This window comes from Heloderma suspectum, chromosome W, assembly GCF_057233095.1.
Source record: "Heloderma suspectum isolate Gila_16-S chromosome W, 16-S_ref, whole genome shotgun sequence".
Classification (NCBI taxonomy): domain Eukaryota; kingdom Metazoa; phylum Chordata; class Lepidosauria; order Squamata; family Helodermatidae; genus Heloderma; species Heloderma suspectum.
The window spans coordinates 28,337,454-28,342,891 of record NC_139475.1 but is presented as its reverse complement, the minus strand read 5'-3'; positions in this window follow the sequence as shown (position 1 = coordinate 28,342,891).

Sequence of the window (5,438 nt, the reverse complement as noted above, 5' to 3'; positions counted from 1 at the left end):
CACCCCCCACAGGCACCTTTGCCGGTTCTGTCGTTTGACCCCAGGGTGGTCCAAGGGACTCCTGACTGCTCGCCAGTTTGTTGCACAAAATGCTAGTTTTGCCCCCTGGAGGCGAGTCCAATTTGCCCCAAAGAGGAGAGTCCACTTCAGGCTGGGTCCAACTCGATTTTATTGTTTGCAAACAGTTCGACAGAGGAGCTCACGCTCAAAGCAGAGTCGACCCTGGGTGACCCCCGCGCCGCAGTTTTATCACCTCGGCTTGCATTCCTCAGCCAGCGTGTCACTTTGATTGGTTGCCAGCGGTTTGCCTGGCTGCCTTATCTTAGGGTTTTGTTGTTGTTGTTGTTCAGTCGTTCAGTCGTGTCCGACTCTTCGTGACCCCATGGACCATAGCACGCCAGGCCTTCCTGTCATCTTTTAGCCTTGTGATACGTTCCATGGGGTTTTCTTGGCAAGAATCCTGGAGTGGGTTGCCATTTCCTTCTCCAGCGGACCACATTTTGTCAGAACTCTCTGCCATGACCTGTCCGTCTTGGGTGGCCCTGCACGGCATAGCTTATGGCTTCACTGAGTTACGCAAGCCCCTTCGCCACAACAAGGCAGTGATCCATGAAGGGGTATCTTAGGGTTACTGTCTGCTCATTCCAGGCATGCGCAGCTCTTACAGTACTACGTGCTGCTTAAGACACATACAATGGCTTTTAGGTTACATTTTTACTACATACTAAATCTCTGAAAGTAGAAAGCTAGTTCACACGGCACGAAGGACAGTTGGCTCTCCTCCTGCTCCTCTGCTACTTTTCTGTTTGCAGGGAGCACATGAGAAAGAAATACCTGAAGTGGCAGAGTCTGTTCTCCCTCTGCAGGATTCTACCAGTTCATTCTACTGTTGTGGGTAGGCCTGCCACCCCGGACATGCTTCCTTGGCCAGGGTTTCCTTTGACACAAGGGGACTTGCTCCTGAATAAAATATGGCTCATGTCAGACTTTGAGATTGTTGGCTGTTGTTTCCAGAAGGGCCTGACCAGACCTTTATGGGAGGCCAGTTGCCATGCCTAAAAAAAGATACTGTAGAGGTGGAAAAGGTGCAGAACAGGGCAACTCAAATGATCACGGGGCTGGAGCATGTCCCCTGTGAGGGAAGGTTGCAGCAGCTGGGCTTGTGTAGCTTGGAAGAACGGAGGGTCAGGGGAGACTTGACAGAGGTGTACAACATTATGCCTGGTGTGGAGAATGTGGAGAGGGAGACATTGTTCTCCCTCTCTCAAAATGCGAGAAGCCAGCGGGGTCGTCCCATGAAGCTGATGGGTGGGAGATGCAGGACAGGTAAAAGGACGTCCCCCTTCACGCAGCGCAGAGTTCAGCTGTGGAATTCGCTAGGCCAGGATGCAGTGATGGCCACCAACGTGGATGGCTTTAAAAGGGGGGTGGACACATTCCTGGAGGAGGAGAAGGCTGTCCATGGCTACCAGTCCTGACGGCTAGGTGCTGCCTCCAGTGCCAGGGGCAGCGAGGCTGTGTACACCAGTTGCTGGGGGACATGGGCGGGAGGGTGCTGTTGCGCTCATGCCCTGCTTGTGGGTTGACAGCTGGTTGGCCCCTGTGTGAACAGAATGCTGGACTGGATGGACCCTGGGTCTGATCCAGCAGGGCTCTTCTGATGTTCTGAATTCCAAGGTCCTTCTTGCTTGTACTATTGTAGAGCCACGTATCCCCCATCTTGTAACTGTGCATTTGGTTTCCCCTTCCTAGGTGCAGAACTTGCCATTTATCCCTATTAAATTCCATTCTGTTGTTTTCTGACCAGCGCTCCAGATTGTCATCGTCATCATCTCTATATTGCCCCATAGCTGAAGCTCTCTGGGCGGTTTACAAAAGTTAATTCCTGTTCCAATACAAGGCTTATACAGGCACAGTAGAGAAGTAACTGTGACCAGGGTTAGGCCACAATGATGCAGACATGGGGGCCTCTGGCTCTTTTGGACTACAACTTCCAGCATCCTGGACTGTTGGCCATGCTGATGGGCATCAAAGTCCAGAACATCAGGTTTGGGGGTGGTGGAGTTGTAGGGTTTGCAAGTGGAAAGAGGGGCTCCTTGCATTGGTGCTGCCCGCCCACCTACCCACTCACCCAGTATATCAGAGGTGCAAAAAGCTGAGGCCCGTGGGCTAAATCCAGCCCTCCAGAGGTCCCCTCACCACAGATCATGTGGTGGTTTCCCAGCTTTTCTGCAGTTTTCCCCACTCTAAAGGGCTAAAGTGCCTTTCTGAAGGATTACTTACTGGTAGTAAGAGCTTTAAGCTAAAATAGGCATTTGGACCCCACCCTTTTTGCCTTCACCCCCACCCACCCCAAGGGAATTCTGTGGAAATTAGCTTCAATGTCCCAGTTGTACCTCTTTCAGAAGGAGGCTAAGGCTGCAATCCGATAGATGCCTTCCGCTTGAGCTCAGTGCTTCCAAGCATGTGCACGCCAGATTGGCCTGTGCACGGCCTTTTCCTGCCTTTTGTGCACTTCGGAGTGGGACAGAGATGCCTGTACTCCTGCTACTGGTAGGGGAATTTGGCCCACGCCCCCAATTTTATAAAATCAGGCCAGCCACTCCAGCTTAGTACCTTAGGAGCTGATTCCTAATTTGGCAGCTAATTACTGCTCTCTCTCTCCTGGAGCCAGATTATCGTGAAATCTTTAAAAGAATTCTAGGATGGGTAGATTTGGGCCTAACTCATCCGTTTTGACATGAAGGAGTGAACCAATACAGGCCCACATGTCTGCTGGATTTCCCGGGTGCTTGGAAACAACCCGGGATTCCCTTTCCCAACAACTTTGGCCATGTTTGCTTCTAAAATAAAAGCAGCAAGTGCACAGACCTCATGATGGCGAGTGCATGCTTGGGTGGATGGCGGGAACAGTCCCTGTAGTCTCAAAACCACATAGGGGGCTGAAAAAGGTTTCCAGCTTTTGGAGAGGGGTGCCATGATTGTAAACATAGTTGCACAAATGGTCTAAACTTGCGAGATTTCTACCAGTAGAAGAATTTGAACTACCGAGGAAGTTAGATTTATTTTTTAAAAACACGGCGGGGGGGGGGGTACACAAACCTCACTGCCTGGTACTTCGCCCTCTGCTGTTTGGGTTTCCCCCAACAGAGGAAGACTGCCTCCCCTGGAAGAGGCTGTCCCTTAAAATCTTGCACATGTGTGAGTACACGTTTATGCCAAAGGAACATAACCTTTTTGGCCCCGAGGGCCAAATCCAGGAGCCGCCTGTGTGCATGCACACCACCAAGAAACACACACACCCTGATCCAATCAGTTGCTTCTCTTCAATCTCTTGCTGGTGCTAGCAAGGAAACCCCTTATCTCCACTCTCTCCTCAGAAATTGGAGATAACGGGATAGGCAGATGTTGGGGTCTGGCAGGCTGTCAGAAATGGCTTTGCGGCCTGCATGTGGCCCACACTTTTGCACCCCTGATACACACCCCTCTGCCCCCTTTTATCTCTGTGGTACAGCATAAACTTCAGGTGCAGAGTGCTCAGTTCAAGGCACAGCTTGTACAAAATATAGCCTGCCAGAACTGAAACAGGTGTGAATGGGAGACTCTGGCTGGACCAGGAGGTCCAGGCCCTGACTGAATTAGCAAGGAGGGGTGGGTTTGGAGGGATGCATGACACAGCCTGGGCCCCAACATTCAGTGAGGGGAAAAAAATCAGTCCTAGGTGCCAGTAAACAGGCAATGCACAATGCAGAGTGAAACAAGTTCCAGAATCTCCCCCCCTCCGTTCTGCCCCATCACTGTGTGGCAATATCCCTGGAGGCCCAAATGCATTTCTATCTTAATTTTTTAAGGGTGCAATCCTATGCAAGTTTAGACAGAAAAATGTCATACAATTCCCAGCATGCCCCAGCCAGCATAGGTGGCTGGGGAATGCTGGGAGTTGTAGGACTTCTATCTATCTGAACATTTGTAGGATTGCACCCTAAATTACTGTTCTTTTAAAGAAATGGACAATTAGTGGCTTTTGATGTGCTTTTAAGTATTTGAAAACCTTGATTTAAACCTCAAAGGAAAGCAAGATTTAAAACAAACCATGATTGGGGTGAGGAACCTGTTGTTGGACTGCAAAACCTATCAGAGACTAGAAACCATAATAAAATAAAAACATAGCAAAACATTAAAAACCCTAAAAACCATTGCAATGTTAAAAGCCCAATTCAAAAGATGCGTCTTGACTCCTCTCCTGAATGCAGAGAACTCTAAAGCGAGCGCATTACGAAGTTTGGAAGCAACAGAGAAAGCCCGTTCCTGCGTGCCTGGCCAGTGGGCCTGTGTGTCTTCAAAAAGGACTCTCTTGCTGATCTGAGTAGCCCAGCAGGTTCATACTGAGATAGGCAGGTGCTCAACCAGGTCTGCTTAGGGCTTTAAATGTGAACACCTTGAATTGAGCCTGGAAAATAATTGGCAACTACTGCAGACCTTTGGGTGACGTGATCACGATACTGTGTATCAGTTGCACTTTGCACAAATTTAAGCTGCCGGTAGTCTAACTGTGACGCACCCAAGGCATGGATAACTGTTAACAGAGCATGTGATTGCTGATCACAGGACTGCTGCCAGCATTGACCTCCTTCACCATGAATGTGTAATCCTTTTGTCAAGTCACCTAAACTAGGTAGCCATCACATCTCATGGCAGCGAGTTCCACAGGTTAATTATAGAAAAACACACACAAAATGGACAGACTGATGGTTCCCTCCTCTCCTTTTCCCAGCTCAGAGAATAGCAAGCAAGCAGGACTTTTGTTAACAAGTTTTTTTTTAATGTAATTCCCAAATACATCTGATATGACAATCGTACTTAAGTCTTCCAAAACGCACAGGCATTGTCTGGTTTTGTTTTCGTAACTTGTCACTAGTTGGCTAACAACTTGAAGCAGAAAAGAAAGTTCTAAAGTCTGTCTCTGGCCTAGTCAACCCTCAGTCCCCTGGAAAACACCCAAAATGGGGATTTCTCCAGGAGGTTGTGGTGGAAGGAACAAAGTCCTGTGGCCCTTCTAGAATAGAACACGGGATTTCCTCCTCCTCACCACAGGTGAGCCGTCTGAATCCAAACCACCATCTCCATAAATAGCTGCCAGATGTGTGTGTGTGTTTTTTTATTTAAAGAATGAACTCTGTGGGAAACTGTTTAAACATTCCATTGAACATTCACATTTCTAGAGAAACCAGCTAATGCTCGTCCCATTAGCTTTCTGGTACCTCCTTCAAATGCTGTTCACACATACGCACACATACCAAAAGGGGACCCTGTTCGGCTCCAGTTGTTCCAGGGGAAGCAGGCCAAAGGGGCACCCCCCTCCCCAAACACATACCTGCTATGCTGAGTAATCATGCTCTCATTTTTTTGCTCAGAATCAGAATTCCATTCCCTGTTCT